Source organism: Talpa occidentalis, unplaced genomic scaffold (genome assembly GCF_014898055.3).
Source record: "Talpa occidentalis isolate TD23 unplaced genomic scaffold, MPIMG_talOcc4v2.1 talOcc4.5, whole genome shotgun sequence".
In the NCBI taxonomy this organism is placed as follows: domain Eukaryota; kingdom Metazoa; phylum Chordata; class Mammalia; order Eulipotyphla; family Talpidae; genus Talpa; species Talpa occidentalis.
In genome coordinates this window covers 80,879,201-80,892,126 of record NW_023604861.1, presented here as the reverse complement: position 1 = coordinate 80,892,126, position 12,926 = coordinate 80,879,201, and the positions used below count along the sequence as shown (strand labels likewise).

Below are 12,926 nucleotides of genomic sequence, written 5' to 3'. Positions count from 1 at the left end.
GGGGTCCCTCTGAGCCTGCCCTTTCTTCTTGCCTAACAAGTTCACCAGTGCCCTGGAAACACACTGTCTCCCGGCGCAGAGCTCCACGCTCACCAGTCCCTGGTGTCTGTATTCCTCTCCTTGTTGGGAAAAGTCTGCTGGCTCAATCCCTTTATTCTTCTTTTGTTGATTCACAGAACATTCCCAATATAGCTGAACTAAGTCAACTCCACCTTCATCCTGCTGTATTCACCCCATTAGAAACCAGTTCTTCATTTCCTGCTTCTTTCGTCATGGGAACACACACAATTTCCTTGAGTCTCAGTTTCCTCGTTGTTAAACTAATAGTGGTCCCTACTCTGTGGAAGTATTGTGGACATTAAACAAGTTAATAGGTGTAAACCACTTGGCACAGGTCTTGGCCCAAAGTAAGCAGATGGAACTCATGATTTTTATCAACAGATGACTACTTCCTACTGTAAGGGTCGAGGTCATCTCTGAGAGTTTCCTCAGCTCCCCTCTCTATTTCAAAACGTCGTTCTATCAACAAGTTTTTGCTCTTCCTTCATTCCTATCAATGATACATTGAAACAACCTCTTGTCCCCTTGCTTTTGATTCTTTCTTCTATCTCCTTTCGGGTCTGTGATTTCCAACCTTTCTTCATGTATACTTTCAAGTACCAGAATTTCATATGGCATTAAAAAATCTTCCATGGACTTTAATTATATCCAGACTTATTCCTCTATTTACATGTTTTACCATTGAGCCTTGTATTGTTGTTCAAAGAGGACTCTGCCCTAACTGGGTTCCCTTGACCTATTGTGTTCCTGTCACATGCCCCATATTCTCATTGCTGGATGCCAGCTTACAGTCACCCTTCACCTCCTACCAAGGACCTGGAAATATCAGACTATGTTATATACCAAGGGTAAGAAATACTTTATTCAACCCCCATTGGACAGACGTCATCATAAAAGGGGATACATTCAGTTGCAATAAAAAGTAATTTGACATTTCAATGACAATTTGGCAGCATGCTGCTAAGAGTTTGCTTTATATCAGTGTGTCCTGGCACCTCAGTTAAAATTTTTTTCTTAGGTCTTGCTCCTCCATTAACTGTTATTTTCAAGGTCTTCCACCTGTAGCTCAAAGAACAGCCACTGGGACTGATCATTTAGTCTAAGGCTATGCAAATGAGCTAAAGGAAGCATGGGAATATTTTAGCAGGAATGCAGTGGGGGAAGAATGAATGAGAAGCACTATATACAGTTCTTCCTCTTTAGGTCAGAGGCTGTAGTATGCAGAGATGCATTTCTGTCTTAGAAAGAGGTCAGAGATTAAAAGAAGTTTTGGAGAAACCGGACTAGTGAGACATCTGGCAGATGCAGGGCCATTCTCCCTTACCTCAGTAGTCCAGCCTGCTGGGACTTCTGTGACCACCCTGCTGAAGTAGCATCAAATGTGGGGAGGAAGGGTATCCCTGCTAGAATGTACATAACAAGGTAATGTCAAGGGTTTCAAGGGTGATACCATCCTTGGAGCCAGCACAAGGGAGCAAGAAAACAGGTGGATGCCCCATGGCATCCATAGAAATTGTTAGGACCCACCTGGAAGATGGGAGAAACCAAAGGTCTCTAACAACACTGAAAATGTGCTACAAGGGGAGCAGGATCCAAAAAGGCGCTGAAGTAGATTGATGAGAACTCAGCACAGAATTCAGTCATTGGGGTATGTTACCATTCCTACATACGTGGTATGACTATGGGCACTGGGCCATGTGTCACGAGTAACAGGTTGGACCTCCGCATTGCTGGACTTAACCCCAAATGCTGGAGACATGACAGCTGTGGCTCTCATGAGCCAGTGACTAAGCGTGGGGACTTTCAGTCCATATCAAGCTTTCTCTTACCTGGGCCCTCTACATTGCTCCTAGGCCTATTGTGAGAGGATCCAATGTCGGGGAAGAAGCTTCGTGGGTCTAGAGTGTGACTTACTTTTGCCTAACTTTCCTTGTTAATTCTTTTTCTTTTGAACAGTCTCTCTTCTTTGTGGGTGTGACATGTTCCCGGAAAAAGTAAACAAAGAAATCTGTTGCTATTAATGGAACTGTTTGTCATAATGAAAATAATAATGCTGATAAGCTTTGCTTGTAAGCCAGTCATTGCACACTGGGGGCATGTACCCAGACCTTGGGGAAGAAGGCCTGATCCATATGTGGGCTGGACAAAAGGCTACAGCAGACCAAGGAGGCAAGGCAAGGAAGGACTTATACAGAACACACTGGGAAGTGGGAAATGAGGGCCTCAGGTGAGTCAGCAACTCCCCTTACTCTCACAGAAAGAGGAAGAACAAGCACCTAGCACTGCTCTGTGTAATAGAGTAGCCACTGGCTGTGAATAAATGAGTCAAAACACATTAAATTCAGTGCCTTGGTCATTAGCGGCCACATTTCAAGTGCCCCACAGCCTCACTGAACTGGACAGCACAAGGACATTTTTATCATCAAAGACATTTCTTCTAATCAGCAATTTCTGGAATCTGAATGTTGTCATTACTAAGCATGAGGCAAATTGGACCATAAAGGAGACACAGCATTGTATTAAATAGAGAAATCTAGCTGGAGGTTTCGGAGAAGTAGCATCTGTGAAAGAGAAGTTCCACCTCGATCTGAGAAGCCACAGTGGCCATTTCTTGTACCTTAGCAAATAGGTCTAGATTAAAATACAGATTAGTCATGTAATTGAATTTTGTGTGCAGGTGAGGGTAGATATCACAAAGGAGAGAATAGAAACGGAAGAAGAGCCACATTCCCAGGCATGCCTTTTTGCCATAGAAGTTAGCTGCTTTTTGCCTCAAGCTGGAGTGAGAAAAATTAAAGAAGGAAGTATGAACAGAGAAGTCAACTGGGGAAGCATTATCACTTCCTTTCCTCATCATCTTCTGACCCTGACCTCATCATCTTCTGACCTCGTCCTCTGACCTTGAGCCTCCAAAATAATCAGTCAAAAAAAAATCTCACGGGGTCTACTTTTGAGATATTTCTTTTATCTGCTTTCATCTCTGCCCAGTTTAGATTTTATATTAGATAACTCTGAATATGTGGGAGATGGGAGCAGTTCACTCAAAGCTGTGGGAACTCTGGAAGGTATTTTCTCATTCTGTGGAGATGAGTATTATATTTCCTGAGAACTGTATTTCAATTGAGAAGGGAGGGCGGAGAATTCACATGGCTTCACCCCAGACTTCTATCCTGGTCTGCAGATGCATCCTTCCAGTTGTCTGCAGTTTCTGGGTGGAAATCTAAGCTTAGCATGTTACTGGTGGAACTGCCTTTGCCCTCCAACCATTCCCTTGCTGGTGCTGACAAACACACCCGAGGAGCCTGCCTTACCTCTACATCTCTGTATGAGCTGAAAGTGACGTCCTCCTACGAAACCAACCAAACTGCCCATATGCAGTCTTCACAAACAACCTCCCTCTTTCTGATCCAGCCTTCCTCTCTACCCCATCAGTTTTGGGGGCTTTTTATCCTCTCCTTGCATTTATAAAATCCTGACCTGTCTCCATCCTACCGCTCTCACCTCCATACCACTGATGAGAGTGTTCGTAAAACAAATCTCATCAGAGTACTCTTCTACCTAAAAGCCTCCAATGTTCCCCCAACACCTTCATCCTAAAAGATGAAGGTTGAACTCCCTACTATGGGGTTCAATATCCTTTGTGGTTTTCCTACTGCATTTTCACACTGGGGGCATGTATAAAGGCATGTTCTTCTTTTATACCCAGCCTGCACTTTACCCAGGACTATGGCTCTGCTGAAATATTCTCCCCACCTACCCCACCCAACCCCAATTCAACCTCTTTGAAAGTTCTTGTTTATCCTTTGAAACTTACTTAAGGTCATATCTCCTATGAGATGCCTTCCAGGCAGACTCGGTTGCTCCAGGGGTTCTGCTCCCTCTTAATTGAGAAGTCATGTGTCCACTTGTTAAGAAGACAGTGACTCTGCCTTGGTGCTTTTGCCTGGCACATCCTTGTGTCCCCAGAACTTAACACAGTGCCTGACAAAGAGAAGGCAGGGTGACACAGCAGAAAGGCACAGGCTTCTAGATCTATAGCCTTAGATCAGCCTTAGGTGAGGTTCATTTTCCTCCTCCATGGAATTGTGATTACATATATCTTGTGGTGTGGCTAGTTATTCATAATGACTATAGTGATTAGTAACAATGAGCCAATGTCCACAACTTAAAACATGGCATTAAATGTAGGCTAATGTTACTAACATTTTTGTCGTAGCAGGGACTCAACTTTATACTAAATGACAGTAAACAGGGAAAGGATGAAAGGAGGATAAATAAGGGGGGAAAGGAAAAGGGAAGCCTACTGGGACATTGTATATGATTCCAGGTATGAATCCCAAGGTCTGAATTAGGAAGATGGGGGTGGAGGGGGAAAGCTGGGGAGGTAGCTGTGAGGCTGAGCACTGCACCTCAGAAACTGGCTTCACAGGGAGGAGTTGGAAGAAAAGACTTCTGTGAGGTCTGGGGTGAGACACTCAGGTCAGACAGTCTTTTCCATCCATTCATTCAAGGCCCATTGGCTGAGCACTTGTCGTGTACCAGTGACTGTGTTGTTGGGTTCTGGGATATCAGATGAGTCAGACACGGTTCCTAATAACTCACAGCCCCAGGAGACCCTTCCATAGAAGTAGGGAAGGAAATCAGAGAACACAGTGGGTTTCATCAGGCAGGATGGGGGTGGTCCAGTACTGAACACAATGAAATGTGAGGGTGGACTGAGAGCTTTAGATGCCCTCAGAATTCTAGTTTTGATGGGGAAAGCCTGTCAGTTAAGAAAGAGGTCAGGAAAGAAAAGAGACGCAAGTGAAAACCAAGTCATGAAAATCTAAGATCTAAAAGTAACACAAAAGATGCTCAAAAACCAGAGAAAATGCTGAGCACTGAGAGAAGTGTTTTTTCGCTTGAGATACTGTTGATAAGCTTAAACACAAGAGAGAAAACATTCCTGTGCTCCTTGGGACTTTGAGGAGCGCTTGCAGGTCTAAGTATTGCAGGAAGGAAGTATAGCTAGTAAATCCATTACCCCCAAAAGTTTGGGAGGAAGAGCAGGCAGCTGCTTCCTGGAAGGGGAATGAGAGTGGCTATTATCCTGTGCCAACCAAAGATCCAGGGCTACTTCTTGCTCACTGCACACCTCAAGGACAGGAGCAACCTTGGGGTGCAGATGGTACCTCTGAGTGGAGAAATTGGCTCCTCTGTCTCTAGGGGGAGGGATGCAGCTATACACTAGGATAACTGGACTGGTGAGAGGAGCGACCACAGAATTTCAGAACTGCTCACCCTCTCTGCAAAAGACCCTCATGCAGTGCACATCTATACAATCACACATGCTCTGCAAGAGTTCCTTTAAGGGTATAAAGCACTACTCAAAAGTGAGAGGTCCTTTTTAAAGAAGTGTTCAATTTTTGATCTCAGTTCTCTCTCTCAGAAAGGTACATTTGACTACAAAAGTTAACTGAAGGCCTTATTTCCTCAAGAATAAACCTCTTTGTGCTTTATCACATGTCTGCAAGTTTTAAGATGCTAGAGCTATAAAAATGTTCTTGAAGGCTAGGACCATATATTACTCATTTTAGCTTCCTGGGGACCCTCACAGTGTTTGACTCAGAAGAGTCACCCAGAGAGAATAAAGAGAGGAAGTGTAAGTGTGTGTGTGTGTGTGTGTGTGTGTGTGTGTGTGTGTGTGAAGGAGGGATAATGTTAAAATAAAAGAGTCATAGATGGCATGGGTTTTCTATAGCAAAAAACTTGTTTTCTCTCATTTCTTTACCAATTAATTTGTTAGTCATTTCTTAGGTTCTAGGGGATGCACAGGGTTTTAAAAATAGAGGAATCTGTCTAAAACACCAAGCTTGGCACTTGTGGGGTTTAACATATTTACTGTGCACCCTGGCACACGCATACCCCACACCACTTGTTGCCAGTGGCTGACACGATCCCAGCCCCAGTTTTGATGGCCTCAGCACTGTCATAGTCTCTTGTGTAAGAGAAGGGGAATGAGTAGTCAGTAATGATCCACAAAGTGTTTTGGAGAAATTTGCATCTGTTTGAGACATTTTTGCTGGCAAAATCAGGCTAAGAAAAGAGTGCGACTGATGGAGAATATAGAATGGAAGCTAAATCATCAGAAGGCAGGATACCCAAGTGAAGGGAGTTTTATAAATTTTTTTCATGCTCCTAGAGCAACATCTGGCCAATTGAAGGTTATTTAATATTTGTTGGATGAATAAAATATCATTTTAGAAAAAATTCCAGCCATCATCAGGCATTTTATATTTGACACAATAAGTGGCCGACTTACCTAGTTGTTAGGTTGCTGGGTCTGTTCAGTTGTACCCACTCAAGCAGAAGATATGATCTGGGATCTGATAGTGACCAACATCCCCGATTTGTTTGTTGAAACTTAGCATGTGCCAGTCACATCAACGCCAGCTTCACTAGCTCTTTATGGAAGGCACTGTACTGTCATCTGTTTCATAGGTGAGGAATTGAACTTCAGAGAGGTAAAATTATTGGCCCCAGTTACACAGCTCGAAATCTGCTTTCTAAGCCGAACATCCACCTGTAAGCCACACATCCCACAGAGAAGCACATATTGTAGTGGTAAAGAAAGGCATCTTCACTGGGAACCAGTGTGGAATTATTCACAGGATCAGAGAGTCAATGAAGCAAGAAGAGATGCTGCCATCCTCCTCTGGGCCAGAAATGGACCCACTCTCTCTCACCCACCATGTGAGACACCTGCCTCTGCCTCCATCAATTTTGCCCCAGTGTTTTGCATAAACCACTTTGTGTGACTTTTTCCATCCAACCTTTGCTCTGCAAAGCTCAGCAGCCTTGAAGAAATAGTGACAGAAAAAAAAAAAAGAACTGAAACCTCAAGCCCATCACAAAGGCTGTGTGGACACCCAACCGGAACATGGACTTATTAGGTAGAACTGCTGCATCTCAGCAGCTCTCTCTCCAAAGCGCATTTGAAGATATCTGAGGACTCTCACTAAAGCCAATGTGGCTGCGGGATGAAGGAACACAAGCTAACCCAGTGTGGTCCCAGCCCTCAGGCCACACCGCAGCTCAGGGTGGGAGTTGTACCTGGCCGAGGAGGGAATGGCTGGGGAGCCCTGTCATCACTGCCTCCTGGAAATGATAAACAAAGGTTCATAAACACTGGCCCACACCCTGAGTACATAGATACACTCACATCTCTCACACACCCACACAATCACTGCAGACCCTCAGTTATTACACTGCAGGAAGAAGAAAATTAGATGACTGAAAATCTCCCGGCTTGTTTTCTTTATCCTGCTTCCCTTTTACTTCTTCAACACATACCATCCTCCTTTTAAAGCACCCACCACTCACAAAAGTGGGAACTTTTAAAATCTTTCCACTTGCAAAACCTGGCATTTAGATTTAAAGATAAATTTGTCACATAATTTTTTTTTATTCTGTGTTTCATTTGGTTGTGAAAAATGTTGCCCCTACAAAAGGACATAAGCTATAAGATTGGGGCAGCAAAGACTTGCTCTGGGTACCTCAAATAAAATCACACAGCTTGACCAGGACACTGGCTTAGGAGACAACTGGATATAACCACATTCAAAGAAATATCTAAAGGCTGTTCCCTGAACACCTGCATCCAAACTCAGGAATTGAGTGGGTTTAACTTTTTGTCTCCCCATGTTCTATACCTTGTAGAAACATCCTTCCTTCTTTGACAGGAGAGAATTTCTGTCAAATTTTGTTTTGGAAAGAGACATAGCATAGTTAGTTGTTCTTTTGCAGTAAGTGGTAAATATGTGGTCTCAATATGAAGGCGGAGAGGTGGGCAGAGACAGAGTGGGTGGAGATGAGGAAGGAAGGAAGAGAGGGAGAGAGACAATTGGCTTCCTGTTTCTTCTTGCAGCTTTCGAAGTTTTCAACACTCAGGCAAATTTGCTGGACCTACGGACAGATAGCAGGGCCACCCCTCTGGGGTTCATTCTCTGGAGCTTGTATGTTTCTTACGAATTTAGAGTGAGGTTGCCTCTTATGAATGTGTGCCTGCCACTTGCAACACTTCACCAGCCCCTCTGCCTATCTTTGCATAACAGGAAGCCAAGCTTAATAACAAGAAGCTTGCAGAATTGTGACTGCTTCCTACTAAACACTCCCTGGGGCTGCCTCTTCCTCAGCATAAGGCAAAGTGGAGCTTTGGCAACTGGGTGGTTCATTTACTTCAGGTTGACAATGTGGCTGTTTAACTATATATGGAAGGTGACTGCCTTCCCGGACATCAGCATAAGGGCTTTGTATGGTGCAGGACACAGGATGATTAACCCAGTAAGCTCTTCTACTGCTCATGTGGAATGCTGAAGCAGAAGCGCAGTAGGCCAAGTATTGACCCTTCCTTCCATTGTTAAAACCATTCATTTTAGGTAAGCGGTTTTGCTTAGTCACTGGCATTTACAAAGGGCTCATTAGGATGATTTATGTATTTGTATTTTATAAGCCCAAATAAATTCTATGATCCCAGCGTTTCATGGTAGTGACCAGCCAGGACAAAACTCAAGGACTGGCACATGGGTCAAGCACCAGGTTTTGACCAGGCTATAAGTTTTTACCCATCCTAACAACGTCACTCCAGTCTGTCCCTAGGTTGTTATTGGTCTTTTGGAGTAGTGATTTTTAACACTGCAATGCTACTGAGAATGTGAACAATACACAGTTCTTGCAAGGAAATGAACCTTACTTGCAAGTCATGTTTCTCTTATCCTACAACCTGAAGAAATGATTCAATTAAAAATTTGGCAATTAGATTATGGGTAGATGATATCAATAAATTAGTTTTGTTAGGTATCATTAAAGCAATGTGGCTGGGAAACTAAACATCCATGCTTTAAAAGATGAATAAAATTAGACAGTATCTAGGATTTGCTTTAAAATAGCCCAACAAAGAAAGGAAAAAAGACAAAGACAGGGATAGATACAGCAGATGTGACAAAATTTGATAATTGTTAACTTTCAGCAATAGATAAACAGGAGGATTCATTCATTCTTTTCATTCTTCTTATCTATGTTGTTATTTAAACACTGCAAATAATACAAAATGTTTTTCAAGTTTCTACTAACTTTAAAAAATAGATTTGATTACGTTTAATTCTATTTCCCCCACACATACACATCAACCATTGCCCTGAACTTCAACTTGCTCTTTTTCCCAGGCCTGCATTTCCAGACCTGTTAGCTACTCCTCTGAACATAGCAAAATGATACTACACAGATGTTATACCACACACGTACACATTCCCTCCCAGACAGACCCTGCCCTCCCCTTCCCCTCACTGTCATTTTATCAGTTAATGAAGGGGAAAAACTGGGGGACTCCTGATGCTTCCAGTTATGGATAGTATTTCCTGTAAAGCAAACTTCTACTCAGTTAGTAGTGGTGATGGTATGTACATACACACACACACACACACACACAATTTCCCAGGGTAGGGGAAGGAGGAGTAGACAGTCCCATCTTGAAAAACAGCTGCTGCAAGGAAGCAAAGAGGCTCCATCTTGCCTGACAATTCCTTCAGATTGGGAGCAATGTTGAGGATATCTGAGATCTAGTACAGACCAAAAGGAAAGTAATGTGACTTTTTCTCAATGTTTGCAGTGACAGAAGTTAGAGGAAGTGGTAGTGCATAGGTTACCGCTGCAGCACAGTAGATAGCTAACAGCTGATGACTGCTTTCTTGCCAGTGGTAGAGAGACAGACAGCAAAGTACAGTAAGAGGAGTATCTGACTGGGCAGCAGGAGACCCTGGTTCAAGTTTTGGCTCAGATATAAACTAGCTATGTCATTCTCTTGGCCTTTCTGAGCCTTTATTTCCTTACTTGTAAAATAAAAGAAAGGAAATAAAGCATCTTGAATGCATTTTCAACTAGAATTTTTTAATTTGGCCTATAAAATATCTTTCAGTCAACTACTTTGTATCATAATCTTGTTTTAGGTGCTAGGATTCAAATTCAGTTTGCCAGCTCAGGCAGGACTCCAGTTCTATACCAAGAATATAGGCCTCCCAAGGATGTATTTACTGAATTGATTTAAAAAAAAATGGACGTTGCCAACAACATAATCTAGGTGACTCTAGTTGGACTCATATGTTTTGGCATGCCCCTGCTTAGAGTGTTGTGGTTTTCAATACTAGGGTAATGAAGATCCCATCAGAAGTCACGGTGATGATATAAGGTTGGAGATACAAAGACAAAAGTCATACAATGATTACTCAAGGATTGACAGTGCAAGCAACTGTATGGCCAATTTGTTGTGGCTAATACTTTAGCTCCTGACTCTTACAGACCCTCATCTTCTGGCAATTTCTTTCCAACTCAATCAGACTTATATGCCAAGTAAAATAAGTCAGGATGAGAATGCTTTCACTCATGTGTAGAATATAAAGAAACCAAGAAAATAAGCAAACACAACAAAACAAAGACAAACCTTAGAAGGTGGTTACCAGAGGGGAAGAGGGTGAATGTGGGTGGGATGGGTAAAGGGGTTTGATTGGTAATTAGCTCTTTGGTGACAGGCACGGTGTGGTATAAACATCTGTTGAGGTGTGGCTGGTACTCCTGAAACACATAGTGTTATAAACCAATGTGACCTCCATAAAAAATATATAAATTTAAAAAAACAACTGTAAGTACATCCATGCCCTTTCTACCAAGAAAATCTTGTAGTAATTTAGTTAAGTAGATAATATATGTATATTAAATTTATTTATGAGACATTCACAAGGTTTTAGTAAGAAATGTAAGCAATGAAATTTCCAGTGTGATTGAATGGGGATCAACAAATGAGTATGGTGTAGCCATAAAGTAGAATAATATATAGACTTAAAGAGGATGCTTTATTGGATTATAATGACAAGGGAAAATGTCATATTTATGTAGGTTAGATTAAAATTTAGGTAATTGGGTTAAAAACTGACTATTCCAAAATAGTTTGAGAAAGAAAGTAACAAGAGTAGGATCAGTGTAGCCTGGAGCTGTCATGCAGATATCACAGAAGCCACAGAAACTCAGTATATTCGTTGGTATAAAAGAGACAGGCCTTGGGACAAAAGGCAGAAGGAATGTCTGGGGCACCATGAGGAGTATTTTGAGGGAGCTCAGACAGACTTCTAGAATCCCCCGTGGTTTGACCTGATGTGGTAACTACCCTATTTCCAAATTTCCACTGAATAAGCAAAGAATTATTTCAGCAGTAATAAGGGGAAATGTGAAATGAAAGTAAAAGTAAAGAAGGATGCTTACTACCTGCTATTGTGTGGGGAGATGGGGATTTCTGTAAGATGTGGGATAAGCAGAGCTGAACTAAGCTCTGCCCACAATCCAGCATCTGTCGGGGAACGGAAGCCAGCACGAGGCAGGTCCTGCAAAGTCTGTACAAACACACCTGGAAAAGAGCAGCAGTGCCGAGGCAGGGAATAGATAGAGACCTTCAGACACCTCTGGTAGTGCTCCCAGAGCACAAGCCTGGCTGGGGCATGTGCCTTACAACTTACACAGGCCAGACCAAAAAAAAAAAAAAAAAAAATATAGTGGCTTTATCTTGCTGGCTCCTGAACCAGTTCACTGTACCAGTAAAATTAAAGGGCACTTTTTCAACTAACCTGAGGCTTCCACAAGGAGAAAACAAAAAAGAAACTTGATCAGAGTGGGTGCTACTCTCCCTAAACTGATGCTTCTTCAAAAGAGACACATGAGCTTACAGTATCACACAGCAATTCCACTCTTAAGAATCTCCTCTTGAGAGTGAAAGCATACACCCACAAAATTGCCTGTATGCAAATATTCCTAATAGAATTATTCATAATGTCCAAACTGGAAACACCCCAGAGTCCACCAAAGCAGGCTAGACCACCTGGCAACATGGCTCCAAAATAAAAAGGAATGAATATACACCATACAATGTGATGAACCGCAAAAGCATTATGCTAAAGTGAAAGAAACTGAATGCAAATGACAGCATATAACATAAGAAATACCCACGCATAAGAAATACCCAGAAATGGCAATGCTAGAAAAGAGAAAGCAGATCAGTCATTGCCTGGGGCTGAGGGTGAGCAGCGATTGACAGTAAATGGGCATGAACATTTTCTGGGGTGATGAAAGTATTCCAAATCTGGATTGTGGTGATTTATATACAATTATAAATATACTAAAACATCGTTGAATTGTATAGTTACAACTTTATGGCATATAAATTGTGCCTCAATGAAGCTGGAAAAAGAAAGATCATTTAATTGTTGAACACACAAATGAAGAACCCATGGAGGAAGCAGGCATAAGCAAAAGTGTCTCTGCATCCGAAGTAAGGAAAAATTCCTAATACATTTTATTTTTTTTATTTTTTTTCCTAATATATTTTATAAAAACAATTTTATAAAGACTATAAACTCCACAAATGTTAGAGATGTGCCTGTTTTTTCATTTAGGTAGCCAAATATCAAGAATATTCCAGGAATGCACAGATACTTCAATATTAAGTAACTATTAAATGAATTATCCCATCTATAGGTGAAAAAAAACTAAAAAGCCACACATTTTCAAAAGATTGTAAATTTACTTTTGATAGCATTCAACACTGGTTATTATTAGAAAACATTGTCAAAAATAAAAGAATGCTTTCTTTGATGGTAAATAATGTTTATCTAAAACCAATAGGAGCATTAAGAGATGGCTCCATGTTCCTAAAATTCCAGCTACTGAAAACAGAACCAACCATACATCTTAGGAATCAAGCCAAGCAAGTGTTTGGTGTTTTAACTGTGTGGGGAAAAAATGCTGATGTACCAGTAAGTCATGTTAAGAAACAAAATAAGACAGAA

The 12,926-nt window shown here is 41.8% G+C and overlaps 1 protein-coding gene across 1 annotated transcript in view; it reads right to left on the bottom strand.

Annotated features, from left to right (window-relative positions):
• The window catches only part of ARHGAP25 (Rho GTPase activating protein 25), a 75,763-nt gene that overhangs the window by 44,829 nt on the left and 18,008 nt on the right, over window positions 1-12,926 (bottom strand). The window lies entirely within an intron of this gene.